Source organism: Sus scrofa, unplaced genomic scaffold (genome assembly GCF_000003025.6).
Source record: "Sus scrofa isolate TJ Tabasco breed Duroc unplaced genomic scaffold, Sscrofa11.1 Contig1236, whole genome shotgun sequence".
In the NCBI taxonomy this organism is placed as follows: Eukaryota; Metazoa; Chordata; class Mammalia; order Artiodactyla; family Suidae; genus Sus; species Sus scrofa.
In genome coordinates, this window is record NW_018084845.1 from 4915 (window position 1) to 20040 (window position 15126).

A 15126-nucleotide genomic window follows, 5' to 3' on the forward strand; every position below is an offset into this window, starting at 1 on the left:
GTGATGTGTATGTATGGTCCTTGTCCCAAAGGCTAGAATATAATAACAAGCCAGAAACGGCTTTCATTTCTGCAGTTCTTCCTGGCTAATTGGATGGAAAGGTAGAAGCTATTAATTCTCCAGGAAGAGTGTGTCCAGAAGGGAGTTCCCTGTTGGTCTAGGGGTTCAGACTCGGTGCGTTCACATCTGTGGCCCATATTCAATCCCTGGCCTGGGAGCAGAGACCCCACATCAGTCCTCTGCACACCACAGGCAAAAAACAAGAAAAAGGAAATATCCAAAAAAGAATACATGGGAAAAAATCCCTCTAAGCAAATACAGGATTGATGGTTTTAGATTGAATGATAGTTTTGAGATTTTAATGTTTGATTATCCGATGAGGTTTAACTTTTCGTCTGCTTTCACTGAGATGTCCAGCAGAGTGAAGTGACTTTCCTCCCGAAATGACATCCACACTAAATGTAGTGAAGCTCCGTCATCTCCTGTAGACACAGAAAGAGGAAAAAAAAATTCTCCCTGTGGTAAGAACTCTTAGGATTAAAAAAAAAAACACTATTTTCCGAATAGAATATTTTTTCTACTGTACAGCACGGTGACCCAGTTACACATACATGTACCCGTTCTCATTTCTCCCATGCTCAGGCTCCGTCGTAAGTGACGAGACACAGTTCTCAGTGCTCCACAGCAGGACCTGATTGCTCATCCATTAAAAGGCAATAGTTTGCATCCAAGAACCCCAAGCTCCCCAAACACCCCACCGGGCAACCACAAGTCTGTTCTCCTAGTCCACGATTTTCTTGTCTGTGGAAAGGTCCAATTGTGCCATATAGTAGATATCAGATATGTGACATCATATGCTATTTCTTTGTCTTTCTGACTTCACTCTGGATGAGAGTCTCTAGTTCCATCCATGTTTCTGCAAATGGCATTGTTTTGTTCATTTTCATGGCTGAGTAGTATTCCATTGAGTATACCACATCTTCCTAATCCAATCATGTGTTGATGGACATTTGGGTTGTTTGCATGTCTTGGCTATCGGGAATAGAGCTGCAATGAACATGCAGGTGCAGGTGTCTTTTTCAAGGACAGTTTTGTCCAGATAAATGCCCAAGAGGGGGACTGCTGGGTCATATGGTAGTTGTGTGTATAGATTTCTGAGGTACCTCCATACTGTTGTTCTCTACAGTGGTTGTACCAGCGTCCATTCCCACCAGCAGTGCAGGAGGGGTCCCTTTTCTCCACACCCCCTCCAGCACTTGCTATTTGTGGGCTTCTGAATGATGGGCATTCTGACTGGTGCGAGGTAGTATCTCGTGGTCGTGTTGGTTGGCATTTCTCTACTCCTCAGGGATGTGGAGGGTGTTTTCATGTGCTTGTTGGCCATCCGTCTGTCTTCCCTGGAGAAATGTCTATTGTGGTCTCTTGCCCGTTTTTCCATTCCGTTGTTGGCTTTTTTGCTGTTGTATAAGGTGCTTGTGTATTGTGGAGATTAGGCTCTTGTCAGTTGCATCATTTGAAAGGATTTTCTCCCATTGTGTAAGGTTTCTTTTTGGTTTCCTTTGCTGTGCAAGATCTTGTCTGTTTGATGAGGTCCCATTGGTTTATTTCAACTTTTATGTCTGTTTCTTTGGGAGACTGACCTGAGAAAACATTTGTAAGGTTGATGTCAGAATGTTTTGCCTGTGTTCTCTTCCAGGAATTGGGCGGTGTCTTGTCTTACATTTAAGTCTTGCATCCATGTTGAGCTGCTTGTGCGTGGCGTGAGGGGAGGTTCTGGTTTCATTGATTTGCACGTAGCTGTCCCGGTTTCCCAACAATGTTTGCTGAAAAGCCTGTCTTTTTCCCATTTTATGTTCTTGCCTCGTTTGTCAAACACATTGACCTTAGGTGTCTGGGTTTAATTCTGTGCTTTTGTTAATTCGGTGTGTCGTGTGTGTGGGTGTTAATGGCATTGATCATGTACAGTTTGCCCAGGACTAGTTTATTTCATACCTGAAAGCTGGTACCTTCTCCCCTGCAGCCTCTGGGAACCACAGATCTCATCTCTTTCTCTGTGAGGGTGTTTTTGGAACAAAATTGACCTTCAGCACTTGTTTCGTTCCTACTACACAACATGGTGACTTGAGACTACTTACTCTTTTTTCTTCCTTTTTTGGCTTTTTTGCAGCCACACCTGCGGCATATGGAGGTTGCCAGACGAGGGGTAAAAGTCACAGCTGCCAGGCTACACCACAGCCACCCCAGATCCCACCACATGTGTGACCTACACCACAGCTCTCGGCAATGCCAGATCCTTAACCCACTGAGTGAGGCTGGGGATCAAACCCACATCCTCACGGATCCTCGTCAGGTTCCTTATCATTCAGCCACAAGGGGAACTCCCCCATCTCATTTTCTACGAGTTGGTGTCTGGAATAGAACTGACCACCTGCACTGTTTTAGTGCCTGTTACACAGCAGAGCGACTCCCTATTTCTACACACACCTGACCCCCCCATTTGCCTTCAGGCCCTCAGGCCTCCTGTTGGCTCAGAAAAATCACACGAGTCTGCAGAGCTGCAAAGTACTGGTGAATACATTCCCCCACTGTTCTTCCACGTTTGCAGTAGAAGAGACACAGCACCGGGTTAGCCTCACGTGTCCAGCATGGCCATGTGACTTACATCGTGAGATGACGGCTAGAACGATTTTAGGGAACGTCCATCATATCCTGGCGAAACCCAATTCAACACTGAGGAAAAAAAACTTTCCCATTGTGATGAGAACTTTTAAGGTTGACCTTGAATAAACCTGCTCTACAGTGTCCGGCCGTGTAGGTTAAATGTACCCTGTTGGCCGTCACACCCCTAGGACTGAGTCATCCTCTAACTGGAGGGGTCCCTTTGCACCAACTTCCCCCAGTTCCCCCGCCTCCCGTGACCACAAGGCTCATCTTCTTCTCTGCCTCTCACTTGAATGGTGTTGGCTTTTGGTCTTGGCTGTTACTTGGAAGGGAGCTTTCTTCCAGAGGCTTGGGCTTGGCTCAGGAGGCTGCGCTGTCCTGCTTCTGTCCCTGAGACACTGTCAGCAGATGGTTTCCTCTGGGGCTGAGGGTCCTTCTTGACTGGTTTCTGCTCCAGCTGAGAGGGAGGAGGGGTGAGGCCAGAGTGAGGGAATGAGCAGTGTCGTGTTCATATGCGTGAGGGACCCTGCTTCCTCCTCCTGCAGGAGGACAATTCTGGGCACGAGTTGGAAGCCCCCAGAGGGGACGGGTGACCCCACAAGGGAAACCCCTGTCCACACTTCCTGACAACACAAGAAGGAGGTATGTAGCCTCTACCCCTATTTTCTGGGCACTCAGCTCCCCAAAGCCTTGGACTCTGAAGGGATAAAGTCTTGTGTAGGCTGACCTGGAGGCTCATTAACCTACAGGATTGTCAGAATAGGATGTGTGTGCTTCCATATATACTGAGGTGTTTGTCTTCTCTTTCTGACGGACTTGACTTCCATTGGGAATCTCCAGGTTCATCCACGTGGCTGCAAATGGCATGGTTTCATTCTTTTTTATGGTTGAGTAATACTCTGTTGCAATTATGCCCCACTGCTTTTTCTCATTCTCTTCCATCAAGTTCTATCCGAAGCCACTGGATAGAGTTCCCTGTGCTGGACAGCAGGACCTCATTGCTTATCCAGTCTTTTTTTCTGGCTTTTTGCCTTTTCTGGTGCTGCCCCCTGGACATACGGAAGTTCCCAGGCTAGAGGTCTAATGAGAACTGTAGCCACAAGCCTATTCCAGAGCCACTACAACATGGGATCGGAGCTGACTGTGCCACCTACACCCCAGCTAACAGCCATGCAAGATTCTTAACCCACTGAGCAAGGCTAGGGATTGAACCCTCAACCTCATAGTTCCTAGTCGGATTTGCTTCCACTGTGTCACGAGGGGAACTCCTGCTTCTCCATTCTCAATGTCACAGTTGGCAGCTACTGACCCCAAACTAACTCCCCCCAACCCACACACTCCCCCTCGGCAACCACAAGTCTGTGCTCCATGTCTGTGAGTTGGTTTCTGTTCTGCAGACAAGTTCATTTGCGCCATGTTTTTTTTTTTTTTTTTTTTTTTTTTTTTTTTTCTTGTTTTATTTAATTTTTTTTCCCCGCTGTACAGCATGGGGAACAAGTTCCTCTTACATGTATACATTTTTTCCTCCACCCTTTGTTCTGTTGCAATATAAGTATCAAGACACAATTCTCAATGCTACTCAGCAGGATCTCATTGTAAATCCCTTCCAAGTTGTATCCAATAACCCCAAGCTCCCGATCCCTCCCACTCCCTCCCCCTCCCATCAGGCAGCCACAAGTCTCTTCTCCAAGTCCATGACTTTCTTTTCTGAGGAGATGTTCATTTGTGCTGGATATTAGATTCCAGTTATAAGTGATATCATATGGTATTTGTCTTTGTCTTTCTGGCTCATTTCACTCAGGATGAGATTCTCTAGTTCCATCCATGTTGCTGCAAATGGCATTATGTTGTTCTTTTTTATGGCTGAGTAGTATTCCATTGTGTATATATAGCACATCTTCCGAATCCAATCATCTGTCGATGGACATTTGGGTTGTTTCCATGTCCTGGCTATTGTGAATAGGGCTGCAATGAACCTGCGGGTGCATGTGTCTCTATTAAGTAGAGTTTTGTCCGGATATATACCCAAGAGTGGGATTGCAGGGTCATATGGAAGTTCTATGTATAGATTTCTAAGGTATCTCCAAACTGTTCTCCATAGTGGCTGTACCAGTTTACATTCCCACCAGCAGTGCAGGAGAGTTCCCTTTTCTCCACAGCCCTCCAGCACTTGTTATTTGTGGATTTATTAATGATGGCCATTCTGACTGGTGTGAGATGGTATCTCATGGTAGTTTTGATTTGCATTTCTCTTATACTCAGCGATGTTGAGCATTTTTTCATGTGTTTGTTGGCCATCTGTATATCTTCTTTGGAGAAATGTCTATTCAGGTCTTTTGCCCATTTTTCCATTGATTGATTGGTTTTTTTGCTGTTGGGTTGTATAAGTTGTTTATATATTCTAGAGATTAAGCCCTTGTCAGTTGCATCATTTGAAACTGTTTTCTCCCATTCTGTAAGTTGTCTTTTTGTTTTCTTTTGGGTTTCCTTTGCTGTGCAAAAGCTTTTCAGTTTGATGAGGTCCCATGGGTTTATTTTTGCTCTAATTTCTATTGCTTTGGGAGACTGACCTGAGAAAATATTCATCATGTTGATGTCAGAGAGTGTTTTGCCTATGTTTTCTTCTAGGAGTTTGATGGTGTCCTGTCGTATATTTAAGTCTTTCAGCCATTTGGAGTTTATTTTTGTGCATGGTGTGAGGGCGTGTTCTAGTTTCATTGCTTTGCATGCAGCTGTCCAGGTTTCCCAGCAATGCTTGCTGAATAGACTTTCTTGTTCCCATTTGATGTTCTTGCCTCCCTTGTCAAAGATTAATTGACCATAGGTGTCAGGGTTTATTTCCGGAGTCTCTATTCTGTTCCATTGGTCTGTCTGTCTGTTTTGGTACCAGTACCACACTGTTTTGATGACTGTGGCTTTGTAGTATTTCTTGAAGTCTGGGAGAGTTATGCCTCCCGCTTGGTTTTTGTTTCTCAGGATTGCTTTGGCGATTCTGGGTCTTTTGTGGTTCCATATAAATGTTTGGATTGTTTGTTCTAGTTCTGTGAAAAATGTCATGGGTAATTTGATAGGGATTTCATTGAATCTGTAGATTGCTTTGGGTAGTATGGCCATGTTTACAATATTGATTTTTCCAATCCAGGAACATGGAATATCTTTCCATTTCTTTACATCTTCTTTGATTTCTTTGATTAAAGTTTTATAGTTCTCGGCATATAGGTCCTTTACCTCCTTGGTCAGGTGTATTCCGAGGTATTTGATTTTGTGAGGTACAATTTTAAAAGGTATCATATTTTTGTATTCCTTTTCTAATATTTCATTGCTGGTATACAGAAATGCAACTGACTTCTGAATGTTAATCTTATATCCTGCTACTTTTCTTTTTTTTTTTTTTTTTTTTTTTTTTTTTTTTATTAAATTTTATTTTATTTTCCCACTGTACAGCAAGGGGGTCAGGTTATCCTTACATGTATACATTACAATTACAGTTTTTCCCCCCACCATTTCTTCTGTTGCAACATGAGTATCTAGACATAGTTCTCAATGCTATTCAGCGGGATCTCCTTGTAAATCTATTCTACGTTGTGACTGATAAGCCCAAGCTCCCGATCCCTCCCACTCCCTCCCCCTCCCATCAGGCAACCACAAGTCTCTTCTCCAAGTCCATGATTGATTTTCTTTTCTGAGGAGATGTTCATTTGTGCTGGATATTAGATTCCAGTTATAAGTGATGTCATATGGTATTTGTCTTTGTCTTTCTGGCTCATTTCACTCAGTATGAGATTCTCTAGTTCCATCCATGTTGCTGCAAATGGCATGATGTCATCCTTTTTAATGGCTGAGTAGTATTCCATCGTGTATATATACCACATCTTCCGAATCCAATCCTCTGTCGATGGACATTTGGATTGTTTCCATGTCCTGGCTATTGTGAATAGTGCTGCAATGAACATGCGGGTGCATGTGTCTCTTTTAAGTAGACATTTGCGCCATGTTTTAAGGTCCAGATATAAGTGATCTCCGATGGTATTTGTCTTCCTGTATCTGCCTTCACTTTTTATGAGAATCTCTAGGTCCAACCGTGTTGCTACAAATGCCAGTATTTCACTCTTTTTTTTATGGCTGGTATTCCCTTGTGTGTGTGTGTCTATTTATTGACGCTCTGCTTTGGGGGCAACATTTTGGGGTGCAAGCCCCTTGTATCCCCTGTGCTCCCTCCAGAGGCTCCAGGGGAGGGTCCTTCCTGCCTCTTCCAGCTTCTGGGGGCTCGAGGTGGCCCTGGGCTGGTGGCTGCCTCCCTTTTCTGCATCCTTCTTCACGTGGCTTCTCCTCTTGGTCTGCTTCTCTTGTGTCTCTCAGAACACTGTCCTTGGATGGAGGGGCCCCCTCATCCAGGAGGACTTGGTCCCTGTCACACAGCTCTTAACCATAGCAAGTTCTTGATCCTTGTGAGCAGAGTATCTGTGGTTTTTCCTGAGAAACCCAAACTCACCTGTTTATGCTAATGAGCTGGGGCTGGTTGCCTGTCTGTTTGACTATATTTATTCTTGCACCTGTGTGTGTCTGTGATGGATCTGTCCAATACTGCATCCGTATGTCTTTTTAGGTGTGTCTGCTTGTGTTTATACTTTTGTATCTATATCCCTGCATCTGTTGCTGTCTTTAGATGCCTATGTTTACATTCTGTCTATATTGCTGTTTGTGTTTCTATTCCTGCATCTGTGGGTCTGCTTATACATTTGTGACTGTGTTCTTAGGTCTGTGTGTTTTTGTGTGTGTCCCTCTGTGCACGTCCCTGTGCCCCCCCCCCCCGGGGCCTCACTTGGCAGCTCCTTGTCATTCCTCCTCCCCCCACAGCTGTGTCACCCAGGATGGGCTCTCTGGGCCCAGGGGGCTCTGGCCTTAAAGCTTGATTTGGAGGCGATGCTGCATTTCCTGTGGGGCATGTGAGCCTTATTCATGCCCTGCGTGGTCCCCCTGTTTGAGGCAGTGAGGGCCCAGGGCTGGGGTGGCCAGGATTGGAGAGAAAGTAATTAGGAAGCAGAACACACAGCTGTCTCCCCTCCTAAGAGAACAGCCCAGCCCTGCATGGTGATGCCCTGGCCAGGAGGGTTCACAAGGCTGTAAGGATGGCAGTGAAAAAGATCCAGTTCAGAAGGTGTTCACTTTTTAAAATGACTTTTTAAACTGATTTTGACTGTGTAAATTTTAAAATCTTAAATTATTTGAATAAACGTTAGAATTTTTAATTTTAAAATTGTTGTTTACTTATTTTGACTGCCCGAGGCATATGGAGTTCCTGGGCCAGGAATCAGATCTGAGCCACAGTTGAAACCTCTATCACAGTGCTGGATCCTTAACCCACTGTGTGGGCTGGGTGTCAAACGCACGTCCCAAGGCTCCAGAGACACTGCCAATCCAATTGCCCCACATTTGGAACTCCTCTATTCTTAAAAAAGCGTTTGTTATATTGGGGTGTAGCTGATTCACAATGTTGTTTCAGGTGTATGGCAGAGGGTATCAGTTATACATGTATCATTTTGAGATTCTTGCCTCATGTAGGTTATTACGGGATATTGAATATAGTTTCTTGGGCTGTGCAGGAGAGCCTTGATGCTTACGGAGTTTATTTATACTAGTGTGTATGTTGCTGGTCCCAAACAACTCATTTATCTCCCCCCCCCGCCCCAGCAGTTCTCCTTTGGTAACCATACGTTCTCTATGAGACTTTTTTCTAAATAAGGTCATTGGTGTCATATGTGAGATTCCACATGGCAGTGAGCTCAGCTGGTGTTTGTCTTTCCCTTTCTGACCTACATCTCTTAGTATGATCACCTGTATGTGCATCCATGTTGCTGAAGATGGCATCATTTTATCCTCCTTTATGGCTGAGTAATATTCCATTGTGGGTATGCAGCACATCTTTTTAATTCATGCTCTGTCGATGGGCACTTAGGTGGTTTCCATGTCTGGTCTATGGTGAATAGTGCTGCTGTGACCATAGGCATGCAGGTACCTTTTTGGGTTACGGTTTTCTCTGGATAGATGCCCAGGATTTGGGATTGCTGGATCATGTGGTCATTCTGTTTTCAGGTCTGATGTTTTGTTGTGCTTTTTGTTGGGGCCATACCTGCAGGCTGTGGAAGCTCCCAGGCTAGGGGTCAAATTGGAGCTGCAGCTGCTGTTGTGTGCCACAGCCCCAGTAATGCCCGATCTGAGCCACATCTGCAACATACACTACAGCTCATGGCAACCCCAGATCCTTCATCCACTACGTGGGCCCAGGGATCCAAGATGCATCCTAGTGGATCCTAGCCCAGGTTGTTTCTGCTCTGTCACCATGGGAATGCCTACTTACAGGTTTTAAAGGAACCCCCACACTGTTCTCCATTGTGGTGGCTCCAAGTTACCACCCGGTACCAAGTTACTGGGTGTGGAAGGAGGTTGGAATTGTGCTGCAGAAACAGCTTCTAGAACCACCTGGGAAGTCTTAACAGAGCCTGGGAAGATGGGCCTTTTTCTTGACATTATATTCCTTTTACGTTTATTGTAAAATAGGGGCTCTCTTCCCTGTGCTGTGCAGTGTCTCCTTGCAGCTTATATATTTTCTACATAGCAGTTTGTACGTCTCCCTTCCACCATGTCCCCCACCCACAAATTGGTCACCCCTAGTTTTTTGTATCTGTGAGTCTTGTGCTTTTGGGTCATATTTACTTGTCTGCTGTATTTTCTACATTCTATATTTGAGTCCTGTGACACAGTATTTGTCTTTCTCTGGCTGACTCATGTCACTTAAGATAATGCCCTCCAAGTCCATCTGTGTTGCTGCAAATGGCACGATTTCATTCTTTGTCATGGCCGAGTGGTCTCCTATTGCGTATATGCACCACATCTTCTTATCCATTCCCCTGTCGTTGGACATGTAGGTTGTTTCCAGGTCTTGGCTCTTGGGAATACTTCTGCCATGAACATGGGGGTGCATGGATATTTTGGAGTTGGTTTTCATATTTTCTGGGTGTGTGACCAGGAGTGGGGTCATGGGATCATATGGTCAGTTTCTTCTTCCGTGATTGAATAAATGGTAGAGCTTTCAAAACTATAACTCATGTCTTTTTTCCATTTCCTAATTTTTTGGGGGGTGGGGCTCCAGGAAATGTGGCCTTCTCTGTACATTCTTCGTCATCATATTTCCCTTCCTGGTCTTCCTCCATCCATCCAGCCTGATGTTGCCATTTCTGTCACCTTCTCTAGTTTCTACTGGAAGGACCCAGAGTCTCTGATGTACATTTCACACAGTTTCATATTTGTATGGCTCTTTGTTTCTGTATCTGATGCCTAAGGGTAAGGATTAGACTCTGAAGAACTGAGATGGTGTAACTGACCTGTGCTTGAGTTGGTGTCTGCTTCCTGAAGGCCTGGGCCTCTGGCCTCTACTCCCATGGGGAAAAGCACAGGCCTCTCGGTGTCCCCCATGTCTTGTTCTTAGGGAATGTGCTTCAGCCTCCAGGCCCTTCCCTGAGCCCCAAAGGGCAGGAGCCCACAGGTGCTGATCATGGAGGGGCCAGCAGGGGACATCAGGGCCTCCTGGGGGCAGGTCTTGGTTCCCCCTCAAGGGGTACACACAGCAATGTCTTTGAGCTCTTCTGCAGAACTAAACCCCCAGCAAATGAGAGCCAGAGATGAGGACCCCCAGCACCAGTCCTGGGGCCCTTAAACACCAGCTCTAGAGAGGAATGCAAGCTTGCATCTGCTCTGGTCCTTCTTTGTGGCTGTATTTAATATTCCCCAAACTATATAAAACCACCCCCTCATCTCTCCCAAAGGGGGGACCCAGTCTTGAGGGCAGCAGCCTTCTGTGACCCCATTTGCCTGGCAAATCAAGTTATTTTTTTTCCCTCCTTCACCCAAAATCCATCTACAGGGTAGATGGAGGCTGAATTTTGGCAGCAACCTCAGAGAACAATCTAGATGGACATGAGCCTTGCCTTGGGGGTTCTTTCTTCCAGTAACCTCCCCCCTTCTGCTGCTTGTGGCCACAGCTCAGGGCCTCCCAGTGGCCTGTCTGTCCTTCATCCAGAGTTCATCTCATGAGATTTCTTCTCTCACCAGCAGGTGCACCATCTCTGGGGTTCTGATGTGGACACACTTTTCTCCCTACTTTGTGATGTGTATTTATCATCCTTGCCCCAAAGACAGAGATGAGACTATAATAACAAGGCAGCAATGTCTTTCGTTTCTGCTCTTCTTCCTGGCTAATTGGATGGAAAGGTAGAAGCTGTTGATTTTCCAGGAAGAATACGTCCAGAAGGGAGTTCCTGGGGTGGGGGGTGGTTTACGGGTTCAGACCCGACACTTCTTACCACAGAGGCCCATGTTCCACCCATGGTCTGGGAACTGAGATCCCGCTTCAAGCCTCTGCCCACCTCAGGCAAGAAACAAAGGGAGAAAGAGAAAAAATCCAAAAATGAATATATGAAGGACATGCATCTAAGCAAACATAGGGTTGATTTCTTAGATTTAATCAACTTACGGTTTTTAGATTTAAGTGTTGAACACTAGATCAGATTTAAGTTACTCTTCATCCGGTTTCATCGCGGTGTCCAGCCGAGAGATGGGACTCGCATCCTGAAATGATGTCCACAGTCAGTTTAGGGAACCTCCATCCTCTCCTACAGATTCAAAGTGAAAGAGGCAAAACGTTCTTCTCCTTGTGATAAGAACTCTCAGGACTGGCTCTCAACACCCTTGGTGCATAAGGTGTGTTGGTGCTGATGCCATTCGTTCTGTACGTTTCATCCCAGGACCAACGTGTCTGATACCCAGTCGGTGGAATCTTCCCCTCCCCCTCCAGCCTCTGGGAACCACAGATCTCTTCTCTTCTGCTGTGAGGGTGTTTCTAGGACAAAATTGACCTTCAGCACTCGTTTTGTTCCTCCTACACAACATTGTGACTTAATATTTCTTTTCTTTTTTTGCTTTTTAATAGTTGCACCTGTGGCATATGGCAGTTCCTAGACCAGGGGTCATACTGGAGCGACAGCTGCCAGTCCACACCACAGCCACCCCAGATCCTACCACATGTGTGACCTACACCTCAGCTCACGGCAATGCCAGATCCTTAACCCACTGAGCGAGGCCAGGGATCAAACTCACATGCTCAACCATCCTAGTCAGGTTCCTTATCACTGAGCCACGGGGGGAACTCCCCCATCTCATTTTCTAGAGTTGGTGTTTGGAATAGAACTGACCACCTGCACTGTTTTAGTGCCTGTTACACAGCAGAGCGACTCCATATTTCTAGATACACCTGACCCCCGTTTGCCTTCAGGTCCTCAGGCCTCCTGTTGGGTCTGAAAAGTCACAAGTCTGCAGAGCTGCAAAGTACTGGTGAACATATTCCCCCACTTTTCTTCCACGTTTGCAGTAGAAGAGACACAGCACCGGGTTAGCCTCACGTGTCCAGCATGGTCATGTGACTTACATCGTGAGATGATGGCTAGAACAATTTTAGGGAACATCCATCATTTCCTGGAAAACGATTCAAGACATAAAAAAAACCCTTTTTTCCTTGTGATGAGAACTCTTAAGGTTGACTTTGAATAAACTTGCTCTAAGGTGTCCAGCCGTGTAGGTTACACGTATCCTGTTGGCCGTCACACCCCTAGGACTCGGTCATCCTCTAACTGGAGGGGGTCCCTTTGCACCAGCTTCCCCCAGTTCCCCACCTCCTGTGACGACAAGGCTCATCTTGTTCTCTGCCTCTCACTTGAATGCTGTTGGCTTTGGGTCTTGGCTGTTACTTGGAAGGGAGCTTTCTTCCAGAGGCTTGGGCTTGGCTCAAGAGGCTGCACCGTCCTGCCTGTGTCCCTGAGATGCTGTCTGCAGACGGTTTCCTCTGGGGCTGTGAGTCCTTCTTGACTGGGTTCTGCTCCAGCTGAGAGGCAGGAGGGGTGAGGCCAGATTCTGGGACCCAGCAGTGTCGTGTTCATATGCCTGAGGGACCCTGCTTCCTCCTCCTGCAGGAGGACAATTCTGGGCACGAGTGGGAAGCCCCCAGAGGGACGGGTGACCCCACAGGGAAACCCCTGACCACACTCCATTGATGACACAAGGAGGTATGTAACCTCTACCCCTGTTTTCTGGGTGCTCAGCTCCCCAAAGCCTTGGACTCTGAAAGGATAAGGTCTTGTGTAGGCTGACCTGGGGGCTCATGAACCTACAGGTTTGTCAGAGCAGGGTGTGTGTGTTTCCATATAGGCTGAGGTGTTTGTCTTCTCTTTCTGATGGACTTGACTTCCATTGGGAATCTCTAGGTTCATGCACATGGCTGTGAATGCGATGGTTTCATTCTTTTTTGTGGTTGAGTAATATTCCATTTTGGTTACGCCCCACTGCTGCTTTCTCATTCTCTTCCATCAAGGTTTATCTGAAGAGACAGAATAGAATTCCCTGTGCTGTTCGGCTGAACCTCATTGCTTATCCAGTCTTTTTTTTTTTTTTTTTTTTTTTTTTTTTTTGCCTGTTCAAGTGTTGCTCCCATGACATATGGCGGTTCCCAAGCCAGGGGTCTAATCAGAGCTGTAGCAACTGGCCTGTGCAAGAGCCACAGCAACAGGGGTTCTGAGCTGCTTCTGCGACCTATACTCCAGCTCATGGCAATGTCAGATTCTTAACCCACGGAGCAAGGCCAGGGATTAAACCTGCAACCTCATGGTTCCCCGTCAGATTCGTTTCCACTGCCCCACAGGGGGACCTTCTGCTTATGCATTCTCAATGTCACAGTTTGCAGCTACTGACCCCAAACCCCCACCCCCTAGCGCACTCTGTCCCCCTCGGCCACCACAAGTCTGTGCTCCATGTCTGTGAGTTGGTTTCTGTTCTGCAGACAGGTTCATTTGTGCCATGTTTTAAGGTCCAGATATGTGATGTCTGATATTATTTGTCGTCTTGTATCTGCCTGCCCTCACTTAGTGTTAGAATCTGTAGGTCCAACCGTGTTGCTGCATTATTTCACTCTTTTTTTATGGTTGATACTCCATTGTACTTGTGTCTATTCATTGAGGCTCTGCTTTGGGGGCAACATTTTGGGGTACAGGCCCCCTATATCCCCTTTGCTCCCTCCAGAGGAGGGTCCTTCCTGTTTTTTCTAGGGCCTGAGGGCTCTAGGTGGCCCTGGGCTGGTGGCTGCCTCCCTCCCATCTCTGCCTCCATCTTCCCGTGGCTTCTCCTCTCTGTCTGTTTCTCTCCTGTGTCTCTTGGAAGGACACTGTCCTTGGATGGAGGACCCCTCTCATCCAGGAGGACCTCCTCTCAGACCATTCCCATGTCTTCTCTGTTGTAAGGATACTTGTTAATAGGTTCAGGGTTCTACATCCATGAGGACCTGGTCCTTGGCACACAGCTCTTAAACCATAGTAAGCTCTTGATCCCTGTGAGCAGAGCATATTGAATTTTTCCTAAGACAGCCAAGCACACCCATTTATGCTAATGAGCTGGGGCTGGTTGCCTGTCTATATTTATTCCTGAACCTGTGTGTGTCTGGGATGCATCTATTTCTGCATTTGAGTCTCTTTTTAGGTCTCTGCCTGTGTTGATAGGTTTGTCTATATTTTTGCATGTGTTGCTGTTTTTAGATTCCTGTGTTTCCATTCTGTGTCTATATTCCTGCATCTGTGGGTCTGCTTATACATCTGTGTCTGTGTTCATAGGTCTGTGTGTGTCCCTTTGTGTCTGTGCACATCCCTGTGGCCCCCCCACCCTCCCCCAGGCCTCTCTCGGTAGTCCCTTGTCAAATCCCCTCTCCCCATGGCTGCGTCACCAAGGATGTTTGCTCTGGCCTTAAAGCTTGATTTGGGGCCGATGCTGCATTTCCTGTGGGGCTGTGTGAACCCTGTTCTCTGCCCTGCATGGTCCTTCTGTTTCAGGCAGTGAGGACACAGGGCCAGGGTGGTTGGGATTGGACAGAGTCTAACTAGGAAGCAGAACACAGAGCTGTCTTCCCTCCTAAGAGAACAGACCAGCCCTGCACAGTGATGCCCTAGCTGGGAGGGTTTACAAAGCTGTAAGGATGGCAGTGAAAAAGGTCTAGTTCAAGTTGATGAAGGTGTTCACTTGCGAAAATGACTTTTTAAATTGTAATTTTGTGAATTAAAAAACCTATTTCAAATTTCAGAGTTCTTTCAATTTTGCAAGTTTTATTTTGGCTGCCCGAGGCTTACGGAGTTCCTGGGCCAGGGATCAGATCTGAGCCACAGTGGAAACCTATATCACAATGCTGGATCCTTAACCCACTGTGCCGGCTGGGTGTCAAACCCACATCCCAGGGCTCCAGAGACACTGCCAATCCTGTGCCCCACAGTGGGAACTCCTCTATCCTTTTCTTAAAAAAATAAATTTTAATTGTGTTGGAGTATAGTTGATTAACAAGGTTTTTTTTCAGGTGTATGGCAAAGGGTATTACTTATA

The 15126-nt window shown here is 46.3% G+C and overlaps 1 long non-coding RNA gene across 1 annotated transcript; it reads left to right on the forward strand.

The window, feature by feature from the left end:
- The first annotated feature begins 2269 nt into the window (after nt 1-2269).
- LOC110258103 lies at nt 2270-12676 on the forward strand. Its single transcript, XR_002340984.1, has 3 exons — nt 2270-3303; nt 11337-11418; nt 11990-12676. It is a non-coding gene; the product is annotated as an uncharacterized LOC110258103 (long non-coding RNA).
- The last annotated feature ends 2450 nt before the right edge of the window (nt 12677-15126 follow it).